This window comes from Lissotriton vulgaris, chromosome 3_1, assembly GCF_964263255.1.
Source record: "Lissotriton vulgaris chromosome 3_1, aLisVul1.2, whole genome shotgun sequence".
NCBI lineage: Eukaryota > Metazoa > Chordata > Amphibia > Caudata > Salamandridae > Lissotriton > Lissotriton vulgaris.
In genome coordinates this window covers 676,662,246-676,676,793 of record NC_141689.1, presented here as the reverse complement: position 1 = coordinate 676,676,793, position 14,548 = coordinate 676,662,246, and positions in this window count along the sequence as shown.

Genomic DNA, 14,548 nt, shown 5'->3' with positions numbered 1-14,548 from the left:
TGTATATTGTTCACTACAACTTCAAGCTCATACTTTATTAATAAGTCTCACAGTACAGTGAGTGAAGTGTTCCCCTTCCATCCAGTAGTAATGCCAATAAGTAATAAATATAACTTACAACCGCCTAACACTGCTGCTGGCTTCCTCCTGGAGCTCCTGCAGGTGCCGCATCTCCTGCCCCCTCCGGAATGGCAGCATCCCCATCGCCGCTGGCCCCGCCGGCACTGGTGGTTAATACTGGTAGTACGCCCAGAAAAAAAATAACACATTTTTAGATGCCTGTACACCTCCCCCTATATTATTCGTTTTTACTAGGAATATTGAAAAAATTGTTAATAGTACAACATACATCATCACTAGTCCAAATTGTGTACTAGAGTAGAGTCAGTAGACAGACATTAGTAGTATTATGGTCCCTAAGGTCATCTCTAATCCTACTCTACTCTTTGGAAAGTTAGCCTGGGCAATGTAACCATTTTAGATTCATGTCTACTCTTTTGCACATGTTACCCCGCAGCTTGTTATGCAGTAGAGAGTAGAGATGAGGCCACATGAGCGTAGTGTACAAGTGAAGAGGTAAAAAAACAAGCCACTTTTTTATGGAGTTCGGTTCGTCCTTATTGCTTATCCATAATGTTACACTTTTTGGCATGACTGCGAAATGCTTGCATAATTGCATTATACTGTCTAACGTACACCATTTTTCTCATAATAGGCAGAAGATTCCCTTCTACAAACCAGAGATTTGCAGAGCGTATGATGCATGTAACCAGTATTTCTCCTTCAACGGTGAGGGGTCTCCCAAAATTCACACAGATCTTTTGTCTTCTATCATGCACTTGTAACAAATTTCTACTGTATTAATCTTAAGCACTTTGATGTTGGAGCTGGCTGTAGCAATTTCATAGAACAACGTACAAAGCTTCTTATTTGAAAATAAATAAACCTTTTGAACTTACACATAGACTCTGTGGTATTTGGTGTGGTGTTTTGGACTTACACGAGTGAGTGAGCAAAAGGGTGTTATGTTCTGTGTTGTGTAATCATAGGGTATCTCGTGTGGGGGTTCGGGACCTAATGAACACTATAGCTAGTCAGTCAGGGGATTGTGGGTTCTGAGGTGTAAGTAAGGTCCAACCTCTCATTACCAACATCCTATTTTCTTGTGCATAGTTCTGTATGTGGCTGTGGAGAAACACTACAACAGTAGTAGTATGTACTACTATCCTAACAAAAATAGTAGTCAAACATCTGGTTGGGCATTTTGTTGGTGGGAATTGCCAAAGCCTCGAGATTAAAGAGGACAACCCTAAGGACAGGACCCAGTGGCTAGAGCTATTGGTCAATCTGAGCTTTATTCAAAAGAAAACTTTAAATAAAGAGTGGCCAACTGGGCAAGCTTAGCTACAGACAGACTAATAGTAGTAGTACAGAGTCATAGCAGAGGCAGTTAGAAGGAACTTAAAGGCAGGGATAACCAAAATTTGGAAACGGATACTCAAGGTCAAACACGCTTTTGTATCAAATTGAATTAGGAAGTGAAACCATAATTAATAGTTCGGAAAAAATAAGGTGCAGTAAAACTTAGGGAAATATAATTGTTAATATAACCACTGGAGGACTTACTGGGACCAGCAGCAGGGCCCTCGGTAGAGGAGCGGTCCTCTGGTGGTTGTCCTGCCGACTCGGACCCCGTCTTCTTGCCCCTGGGTGGTATTGATGATGTAAGAAATAATAAAGAAAGACACAAACATTAATGAGTGTTGTGAAACAAATAAATCATTTAAAAAAACGCTCTAGAAAAAGTTTTAGGAAACAACAATGGCAATCAAATTGACCTATCTAATCAGATCAACTACTGGTTTTCAGGATTCATGGCCCGTCTACTTATTTATGAACACTAATCAAATGTTCCATAATCATTCTGATTCCAGAATACTAACGAAGCCTAAGTACAACCTGACCTAGACCACCTATTCCAGATGGGCCAATTGTTCAGTAATTCTGCATTTCCATTTTATTTTTGCCTTCAAAAATGCATAGATTTATTTATTTATTTATTTTGAAAGTTTTATAGAGCGCAGACAAGACCCTTGCGGGTATCAGTGTGCTTTACAGTCAGTGTGTATAGTTATATCAAACATTAAAGATAAGCAGGACCATATAAAATAGCATCAGAATCTTAACAAACAAAAGGACAAATCAAACATCCAAGATGAGCAGGACCATAATAAATAGCAGCAAAAAGCATAGCAGACAGAAGGACAATTCCAATATGATGCAGAATCGGAGCGGCCTGATAGGTCATGATAGTACATTAATGATAAGAACGTCAAATAAATAGAGCAAACTGAACATATAAAAAGCAAAGTAGTGAGGTGCAGAGCAAGGGCGAAACATTCGAATCATGGTAATTGCAAAATATTGGTTAGGTTGATAAGTATGATGAATGGAATAGAGGTTCTCACAGACACATGAGGCTCTGTTTACATACATTTTGCCATAAGGATGCCTTTTACTTCCAGTTTGACAGAAGAGGTGGAGGGGTTCAGTCTTATTTCTGGTGGAAGGGCCTTCCATATCCTGGGTGCCATTCCTGACAAGGATCGATTATAAGTTTTTTCTTATTGAATTTTTGTGGTTTCAGAAGGAGGTTTTCCGCACTTCTTGTTGATCTTGTCCCTCCAGATATTGTGAGTTTATGTGTGAGATAGCTGGGTGCATTATGATGTAGGGCCTTGTGCGTCATGCAAGCTATTTTCAGGTGGATTCTGACTTCAAATGGCAGCCAGTTTAAAGATTTTAGGTCCGGGGAGATTTGGGTCCTTCTTTACGAGCCAGTGATGAGTCTCGCTGCCGCGTTTGCAGAGGCTCTTAGAGGAGCTGTAGTGGCTTTGGGGAGACCACATAGCGAGACACTTCCATAGTCCAGTCACGGTAGAACTAGAGCCTGAACCGCCATCTTAAAGTCATTGGGAGGTAGGAAGGGCTTCACTGATGTTTCTTTTGGTTCACTGAACAGGTAGTGCCTGGGTGCTTACATAATTATATGGGTAGTGCCTGAATAATAGAATAAGTGCATCAGTAGTGCCTGGCTAACTACATGAGTGCATGACTAGTGTCTGAGTGGCTACATGATTCCATTGGTAAAGCTTCAGAGATTGGATGAAAGTAAGTATACTGCTGGGGTGATTGTATTAGTGCAAGACTATTGGCTTGATAATTAAATGGCTGCATTGGTACTGCATGGGTGATGGATTTACTACATTGGTAGTCTCTACATGATTACATAGATACATGAGTAGAACCTGAGTGTTTCATCAGTACGCACGTGTGCCTCAGTATTTTAATGACTGCATGGGTTGTAAGTGGGTGTTCGGATGGCTGCATAGGTTCTGGCAACTATTGTAAAGATTGCATAAGCCAATAGTTAATACCTAGGTGATTAGATGAATGTATAGATAGTGCCTGCATAGTTCAATGGTTACACAATTTCTGCTAGCCTGGTTGCAAAAGTAGCCAGGACACCTCCTTTTGGAGGTAGCTGTTTTGCACTCTATGAATGGCTGTATTATTATTATTATTATTATTAGTACTATTATTATTATTATTATTACATGTGTAGTGTATGGGTAACTGAATTACTCCATGGATAGTGAATCACTGATTTGATGATCCCCTGAATAGAGGCTGGGTAATTGCATGAGTGCCTGAATACTATCTGACTGACTTCATTGCTGTTAGATACCTAACAGTTGTCAATATATCTCTGACCCTTTATTTATCTCCTTCTGTCAGTATCAAACTACCTGTTTTACTGTATAGATGCTTTTCTTTTGAGCTATGTGTGAGTGAAATGTATGTATTACACTTGATATAAAATTGCATACATGGCTCTCAAGAAACATACATTGATTTGTTACTGAACATGCACATGCATCAGTAAGTTTCTTAAATGGAAACAACATTTTGACATTTTTTAGAGCACAAAACCTTTTGCGATTGTCATACCTACATCATTTCTCAAATTATTTCCTTCTTCTGCTTCTAAAACATATATTAAGCATATCTCAAACAAACATTATGCTCGAAATTAACCTAGACCTATAACTCTTGAGGCATTCTGCACCATTAATCCTTCTCAATTTAAACAAACCATTTTAAAAGAAAAACACTACCCTCACCATATCCCTGAAATTTTCATCAGCCTTACTGTACATATATCACCACGTAAACATATATGCGATTTCTTAATAGATGTCAATTTTCAAGACATCTTTCCAAAAATTTCTATCGCTCTGCATATTGAAATAAACTCAAAAGTCCTACTGTACATATAGCTATCTGCAACCACATGAACCATACCTCACCATCTAAGCATATGCAAAGCTCTCATATAAGTTAAAATCCGCATTGACAAACACTTCCCAATACGTACCTAACAAGTATTACTTCTTTTTAATTTATTGACAGGTGGACAACATTTTCTCATCTTTAATTTCTCACTACACAATTCCTGTTTAATAATGTTACTAAAAGGACTACAACTCCCAGAATGCAAATAATAGATGTATGTATTCTGCACATGATGTTTTGATATTTAGAACATTATTAGTTCCTCATTGCAACTTTCCTCAAGGATATACTGTTATTTTTCAATAAAATACTAAATATCATGATGAGGCACTAATTTATTTTTCTCCTATCCACCACTAACCTTTTAAACAAATACCTTCTAATAGATACAGTTCATCTCATATATTTTTTCTCATAGTTCATCTTATATATTTTTTCTCATCACTGACCATGTCATGAATGATGTAATATGTGTCGTCATCAGCAATGCATTGCAGGCGTGCAAGTTATAGTTAGCTCAACTAACTATAACCGGTGAATTTCTCTGCTTTTATATGAGTCAAATGTCCAACTAAATATAACGTCCCTGAAACCTCTGCTTTTTTCAGTGAATTTCTAAGGTTTTTTAAATGCTTATTCCTAACTATAACGTCTGTAAAACTTATCTTGTTTTCCAGTGAATATATATATATATATATAGATATATATATATATAGATATATAAATGCATATATATATTTTGTTCCAAACACCTTCCCACGACATCCCAGGAAGTGTAAGCGGCACACAAAGACTGGCAAATACTTTTATTATCTTAGATGCACGAACCAACTGTGCTTTCCCTACGCGTTTCAGCTATATGCCTTGTGCACAGCAGCCTGCCTCATTGTTCATCAAGTATTCCGGTTTGTTCCACCTGCAGTCAATATAAAGCCCTCCAATGGGCCGCCCGTTGTGGAGCGATGCATTGTTGTCCCTGTAGTGAATTCACATCCTTCAATAGGTTCATGGTTTGTGGAAAAACCATAAATTCAAAGGGCCAGTGATCCCTTCCAAGATTCATATAGAAGTCAAGAAGAGCACAAAGAACCCAGAAATCTGCAACGAAACGGGCCGCCTATATTGAAATCCTCCAGATGGTCCCTTCTCATTTTAATTGTGGTGCAAACTTCTATCGGCACTTGGGAAGTGCTGTGAATAATATTTCAAACACATTCCCACGACTCCCCAGGAAGCGTAAGATTACACTTCCTGGGGCGTTGTGGGATGGTGTTTGGTATATATACGTTTTCGCCCCCAGACACCAACTGATACAGTAGACATCTTCTCAGAAGCAGTGAATCGGGTTTTACAGAAGCTATCCAAACAAGAAGAGAACAACAAGGATAAAATCAAGTGGAATATCTCTCCAAATCAAAGAGATGCTATTTCAAACCTTGAGAAGGATGATTCTATCATGATAAAGCCTTCAGATAAAGGCGGAAACATAGTCATCTAGAGTCGTGATAACTACTGTAAAGAGGCCCTACGACAGTTACAGGACCACAAGAACTACTTGCCGACAACGGAAAAGGAATACCAAGAAAGCATTCGGGAATATCATTCCCTCATTGAACACTGGTATGGTAAAGGAATACTAGCCAGGGAAGAATATCTATTCCTGCAGAATATACAACCAAGACTGCCCAGTTTTTATCAACTCCCAAAAGTTCACAAGGACGCCACTAAACCACAAGGGAGACCGATTGTCTCATCCATTGGAGGATTGACTGAAAATATGTCGAAGTATATTGACTCTTTTCTAGCCCCATGGGTAACTCAGTTGACTTCATACACGAAAGACACAAAGGACTTCCTCAGACAAATACAAGATGTGGAGTGGGAGGACGACTTGGTGATGATAACTCTGGACATCTCTAGTCTATATACGAGCATCAGACATTCTGATGGGATTGAAGCAGTGAAGACCTTTCTGAACCTACGATCGATCAGCCGGCTACCTGGAACACAGCAGAATGATTTTGGACTTTATATCTTTCTGTCTGAATAATAACATCTTTATTTTTCAGAACCAGAGATACAGACAGATTAGGGGGACTGCTATGGGCACGTGCTTCGCTCCCAGCTATGCGAATGTATTTGTGGGCTGGTGGGAGAAGCATGTGGCCTGGGCGGATGACAAAACAGAATGGGTTGATAGGGTGATCTGCTGGAGGAGATACATCGACGATCTCTTCCTCATTTGGAGGGGATCCGAATCCTCAGCAGAGGACTACATAAGGGCCCTAAATACAAATAACTTGAATCTGAAATTCATCCACAGTATGAGCAGGAAAGAGGTCAGCTTTCTGGACTTGAGAGTTTTCGTTGATTCAGGCGCAATTCAGACTGCGCTCAATAGAAAAGAGACGGCAGGGAATTCCGTCTTACATGGACAAAGTAGTCACCCAACTTCCCTCATAAAGAGTATCCCCTACGGGGAACTGTTGAGAATAAAACGCAACAGTTCCCTGGAAAAAGATTTTGAAGAGGCTGCAGAGAGAAGCGTGGAACACTTCAAATCACGCGGCTATCTGCAAACAGTACTCCAACAAGCAAAAGAGAAAGCGAAAGTTATAGATAGGCAAACCCTACTGACTGAGGAAAAGGGCAGAACCATGAAAGCTGGCAATGACATAATCAGATTAATAACTAACTATTCGGTGGCAGCGAATAAGGCGAGAGCCATCATGTCCAGAAACTGGGCTATCCTCAAATCCGATGCCGTAATTGGCAAAGATCTGCAGGAACACCCTATGATCACATTTAGAAAGACAAGATCACTGAAAGACAGACTGGCTAAAATCCACCTGTCCAAGGAAAGGTCCAAAAGAGAACTGCACGCCATGCATGGGTCATACCCATGTGGAAAATGCAAGGCCTGCAGCAACAGTCAGAGGGTGCTTTCATACCAGGTGCCACACAAGGATTCAAATATCAGGATTAGCAAGTTTATTACTTGCTCCACTACATTTGTAGTGTACTGCCTCAAGTGTCCCTGCGGACTTCGGTACATGGGGAGCACCACAAAGGCAGTCAAGTTGAGAATCTTAGAGCACCAACGGGCCATAGCGAACAAGGACTAGAATTATATGAAGGCCTGACACTTCGCTTCTCATCACAACAGTGATAGAATACTACTTAGCTTCTTTAGCTTAGACTGTGTCCCACAAGATGTAAGGGGTGGGGACCTGAAGCGGAAGCTAAGGCATTTGGAGTCAAGATACATCATAGACCTCCATACTAAATCTCCAGGAGGTCTTAATGCAGGGGAAGAACTCCTATCACATTTATAGGATCAGAAATTGAAAAAGTACATGGTGAGCTGTGTCTATGCCTGAGAGAGTATCATCTCTTTTTCTAAAAATGCTTTGAAGAAATTCAGTTGGTAGTTGGTTTATGGACCCTTTTAAGACTAATTTGATTTTCACGGCTTATTAGGAAATATGGTGAATGGGATATGGGGCGTTATGGTTTGTAGTTTCACTGTTTAGCCCATTGGGGCTTGAAGTAATTAATTTTGTCATGGGGTGTCATTGATCATATTCTTTTTAAACCTCTACCAAAGGATATAATGAATTTAAGTGCAATACGTACAATGTTGATTTAATGAATTGTTTTTCTAAACATTAGTTTAAACTGATTTGCTCATCCAGGGCGGAGTAAGAAAACACAAGATTGTTTATCAAGTGACAACTAACATCACATTAACTGTCTTCAACATTAACGAATAGTGCCTTTATTAATCTGTTGCAAATTGTTTGAGTTTATTTTGCCATTCAAAGAAGGCACTCGTGATTTGGATCAAGATCCATTTTCTATGTTGTTTATTATTGCCTTTATCAACTTCCGCCTTGCCGTCGCCAGCTGACACTGACGAAGGCAATTGCTGAAACACGTCTGTTTCTTAATTTTGTGCAATAAACCGTAACAGGTTTAACCTACTGCGAGTGCTGTTTCTGTCTCTTTTGACTGCGGAGCTTGAATATATATATATATATATATATATATATATATATATATATATATATACATGCGAACAAGCTTTGTAAAGGCGAAACGCGTAATGGCGGCGGCAGGCTTGCTGGCAAGAATAAATCACCTCGATTAAGCACCACAAATTGGGTCTGTTCTTTCGTCATTTCTGGATTGTTGTTCTGAGGCGGATGCTTCAGCTGTTGGCGAATTTGCATTCATATATATATACTGTAACATATGTGACTTACAATGCGCCCCATACGCAACCAATTTTGGGCTCAAAATTGTAAAGACTCCTGTCTAACATCACAGCGCACTTTCCTTATTTTAATCCTGTCTATTTGCATTTGCACAAGCACTTTCTCTGACAAGGCAATTCAAAGTTTTTTACCTTGTTTACATTTATTCTTGCACTTTATCACGTCTTTTTTTAAACTAGGGATTTATGTACCTTTAAATATTGACATAATTGATCATGTTTTTAAATTATTTGTGGTCTTCGTTCCATTGGAACTCTTCTATGTCTATGGTACCATGCTGATGTCATCACTATCAACTAAGCATTTAAACCCATGTGATTGATTACACTGTGTCATGTGATCAAGGTCCAAGGTGGGACCGAAACGCGTTGTGACGCTTGAGCACCGAAAATAAAACTTCAGCACAAAATTGAGGACCGTGTCAGTATCTTCATTTCCACGAGGACTGTGGTTTTGTATGCTTGGATATGGAACTTGCACAAATATCCTAAAGCCGGCTTTCGTTTCTTCCCGGCGATACACGGACCCCCTCTCAACTTGGGCTTCAGTGATTCGAGGAAACCCACTCCTCCCCTGTGGGAGGAACTCTGTCTGCACTCCGGAAGGAGCAACGCAACAGCCCCCCCGGTGAACCGTGAACGGCGGCGAGTGCAGTGGGCAGACTTGGCGGGAACCAGATTCGGAGGAATCGGGAACTTCCAAAGGAAACCCAGGTACGAACTGCTAAGCGGTCTTAGGGGCGAGAGGTGTGCAACTAGCGGAGCGTAGGAGTAGATTGACCCCCTCCTGCTGCTACCCGTCAGTTAATAATTGTTTGAAAACGGTGCAATGGCGTCTGACACAGTAAATGAAAGAGAACAGGCGGCGCTCATGATGTTTAAACAGGAGCCTGTAACGCGCAATAAACGGGGGAACCCAACAGCAGTAGAATCAACTGCAAATGTGAGCCTAAAGGAGAAATTCAAATTACTGGAAAAAAAGAGCCGCAGTGAGCAAAGCAAATGGTGGGAGGCACGATCTTTGAGAACCTACTTAGATGTGGACAGAGTCCCAAGAGGGCTTAGAATACTCTTGGTGCCAAGCTATGAGGATCCGAATCCTCTAATGATGAGAGCTTGGGCAGAATGCAACTTAGACTCGTCCAAGCGACTAATGAAAATATTAATAGAATATGCTGAAATAGATCGTGCCAAACTGCTAGAAGAAATTGATAAACTGAATGAAGAGATTGAAGCCCTGAATCAACCTGACGAAACAACTAAATTTCGTGCCGAAATGAAATCTAGGTTAAAAAAAGAAGAAGATAAAATCAAGGAGCGCAAAACATACAAGTTTTTCCGTGATAAGACTGACTATGAGACTTGCCAAATTTTCACTTTTTCCCGAAAATACGAGGCGCTCAGAAAAAATAAAAAAAACAGCATTAAACAACAACCCTACAGCTACAAGAACTGATAGAAATGAGGCAGGTTCCTCAAGTACTTCTCTGACTAGCCTAAGCTCAGGGGCAGAAAGCGACCCGGAATCAAGGGAAAATTTTGTTGTCACAGTCTCTGTTCGCACTCTAGATGCGGAACTGGCTTTTTTATGCGAAGCCAGAAAAGCAACACTGAGACCACGCACGAACCAAATAAACTACGATCAATCAAGAACTGGAAACGCAAGCAACAACGGAAAGCAAAACGTAACAAAACCAAACTACAAGAAAAAAAGAAATTGGAGAGGGAAAAACAAACAGCAATAACTACTTTGGACTATAGTAACAAAACTGTTGTAAACCTTTCCCAAATTCCATTGGATGAGAAGGAGAAAAACATTCTCAGTTTGGGATTGACATATTGCCCTGCTAACAACTTTAATTACGCTAAAACAAGACTTGATATATTCAAAGGCACAAGAAAATTAAAACTACAAAAATACCACATTCAAAACAAAAAGAGTGACCGCAATAACTTTACCCCCACAAGTGAAGACATCTCCACCTCCCAGACAAGTACTCAAATGGGGGGCAGTCTGCAACAGGAGATTCAAGACCTTTGGGATGATGATTCAACAAACACCCAGGGGGGCATGGTGGGTTTCAATGCTACAAGCGAAACAAACACGGTGAGAGCCCTGGACACCGGGGGTCCTCTGACGCAATTTCGACCCAAATCAACGTTCAATCCAATCATGTTGAAAGACTCAATAGATCTATTCCATGATCAAGTCACTGAACAACTCAAAACATTGAATGTGGACATAAACAAAAAAAGAAAAAGATACAATAAGGAAAGGATGGAATATTTTTCCCTTATGGCAAAACTAAAAAAGAATAACAAAATTGTGGTCAGACCCTCTGACAAAGGGGGAAATATCGTCTTGTTGAGTAAAGAAATGTACACTAAAGAGGCTTTCCATCAACTACATGATAAAAACTGTTACATGAGATGCAATGCTACAGACCTAAAAAAGATGTATGAGACATTTGCTAAAAAACTTCTGCACTGGAAATATGATGGACTCATTACAAATCAAGAGTTCAAATTTCTTAACAATCCCTTCCCTGTGGTTCCAACCATCTATTTTTTACCCAAACTGCACAAAGACCCAAATAATCCTCCAGGGCGCCCAATAATTTCTGCAAGAAGGAGTTGCCTTGAGAACGTTTCCCAATATGTGGATTACTTTTTACAGGCACATGTCAAGGCCTTACCATCATACATTGGTGACACCAGTGACTTCTTAAGGAAATTGAAAGACTTGAAATGGGAACCAGGGTATCTGCTAATGGCACTTGATGTCAGTTCCCTCTATACAAGTATTATCCATACTAATGGTTTAAGAGCGTTGGAATATTACCTTGAAAAGTCTATGGGTAATATGATACAACACAAGAAAATGATACTTGAAATGGTGGAGTTTTGTCTGAACAATAACATTTTTATGTTTACTAATCTTCTGTTTAAGCAACTCAGGGGTGTCGCCATGGGAGCCAGCTTCTCCCCCAGCTACGCGTGTCTTCACATGGGCTGGTGGGAGGAGCTGGTTCTTAGGGTGGAACATCGGGAGATCATGACAGACCATATCGTGGCATGGTATAGGTTTATTTATGATCTTTTTATTGTTTGGAACGGTGATGTACAAAAAGCTAATGAATTTGTAGACTGTCTTAACAACAATGAACTGAACCTACACTTCACCGCAAACATAAGTGCTGAGTCTATAACATTTCTGGACACTGAAGTATTTATCCAGCATAACAGTGTAGAGACTAGACTCCACAGAAAAGCCACAGCAGGGAACTCAACACTGCATGCCTCAAGCTCCCACATACGTCATCTGATAACCAGCATCCCCTATGGGGAAATGCTGAGGCTGAGACGTATTCACAGCAGAGAAGAAGACCTACTCAAAGCACAAACAGAAAGTGCTATGAGATTCAGGGAACGGGGGTACAGTGATAAACTCATCGACATAGCCATCACCAAATATATGGCCAAAGAACGTTCATCCCTACTACAGACAGGAACCAACATGCAGGTAGTCCCCTGTAGATCTAATAGTACTCAAGTAATTGTAGGAAAAACATCCAATAGGGGCACCCCCTTTAGAATAATACTACAAAACAGCCAACAACACAAAAATATTGAGTCTATTATCAGGAAATACTGGCCTCTGGTACTGTGTGACCCGGTCATCGGTGGTACTCTGCCGATGCGCCCATCTATTACTTACAGCAGAGGCCGCTCCATGAGGGATGAACTCATTAAGACCAGTCCAGAAGTGATAGAGTCCACAGACTGGTTGAAAACCCACAGTGGATTCTATAACTGCAAAGTATGTAAGGCTTGCAAACAAGGCACTAACACGAGATTCTATACCTCACCCTTTGACCACCAAAAACACAAAATAAAACAGCTTTTGACCTGCAAAACAGAGTTTGCAGTATATGTGTTATCTTGCCCCTGCAAACTTATGTACGTGGGGAGTACCAAACTCCAAGTACACAAACGTATTTTGCAACATCTCAGGGCTATAACTAACCAAGATAACACATATCCAGTGGCCAGGCACTTTAAATCCGTGCATAATTCCAACAGCCGGGAACTTAGTTTCTTTGTCATCGACTCGGTACCGGCCAGTAGAAGGGGTGGTAACCGCGAAGAAAAACTGCGTCAGCTAGAAACAAGATACATCCTCGAGCTGAATACCAAACAGCCCACGGGTCTTAATATGACTGAGGATTTGTCGACCTGCCTGTAAGCATGCCTTAACCGTACACAATATAGTAGCATATCCATATGGTTGATTCAAATTGATTGAATGTGTTGGTAGCCCACTAACTCTGGTACAGTTTTTTCCTATTTACATATTCCCTTGAGGCTAACACTTATGTCACAGCTTGCTCACACACAATGTATGCCATTTTATCCTATTTATTACTCATATTTTTATTACTATTTATATTGATATGATATTTAGGATGTATTTTGATATTTGCATTTTAAGCTATTTATATAAACAGATAGCATACAGCACAGCACAAAAGGACCGTATGACTGTGCATACAACATATCTTTGTGAGCAGCTGCTCAACAAAACTTTGAGCACAGCCAGAATATGAGGTTTATTACTAGGAAATCACTGGTATAATGCATGAATGTATATTATGATTCTTGGTTGGCGGGTCCCACCATATTCAACCAATCATCCAACATAAAACAGAGCCAGCCATGTAACTGAATCTCTTTTTAATCTCTCCTGTTTTATTGGGGCTCCAAATTCCTGTAATCAAATACTTTTTTTTCTCCTCTGATTTCACTGCAATCAAGTCTTGTAACATATGTATTTACTTTACAATAGTCGGGTATTCATACCGATATTCCTAAACCTGTAATACATGTGATCTGCACATAGAAAATGTTAAAGCTCGGGTATTTATACCGTAACATATGTGACTTACAATGCGCCCCATACGCAACCAATTTTGGGCTCAAACTTGTAAAGACTCCTGTCTAACATCACAGCGCACTTTCCTTATTTTAATCCTGTCTATTTGCACTTGCACAAGCACTTTCTCTGACAAGGCAATTCAAAGTTTCTTACCTTGTTTACATTTATTCTTGCACTTTATCACGTCTTTTTTTAAACTAGGGTTTTATGTACCTTTAAATATTGACATATTTGATCATGTTTTTAAATTATTTGTGGTCTTAGTTCCAATGGAACTCTTCTATGTCTATGGTACCATGCTGATGTCATCACTATCAACTAAGCATTTAAACCCATGTGATTGATTACACTGTGTCATGTGATCAAGGTCCAAGGTGGGACCGAAACGCGTCGTGACGCTTGAGCACCGAAAATAAAACTTCAGCACAAAATTGAGGACCGTGTCTGTATCTTCATTTCCACGAGGACTGTGGTTTTGTATGCTTGGATATGGAACTTGCACAAATATATATATATATATATATATATATATATACCTTGTATCCAGGGAACTGGAAATTCCGAAGTCTGCCAGAAACGTCAGGAAGACGTGAGAGGACCGAGATATTCTATCTCAATTGGGCACCTAGTCTCACATATGACTGCCCCCACCCTACATGCTACCTGATGCGACTGGTCGCTGCAGTCGGAGGGGACTCAGAGGGAACGCCGCCATTTCATCTGTTCCTCGATCCGCCCTACTCACCTGCAAAGCTTGCACCGATCCCATGTTTACTCACTCCTCTACGCGACCATCTCAACAATGCAAACACACTGCATGCTGGGACTAGTAGTTCGCTACACCCAACACGAACTCTGATTGGTCAGCCGATTGCCAGGGGGAGGAGATGTAGGTGCGAGCAGAGACTTTAACAGGAGGAGTTAATGAGGGACGGTATCCTTACAGCATGGGGCGCCGAAGAAGGCTCACTCGCCGAAAT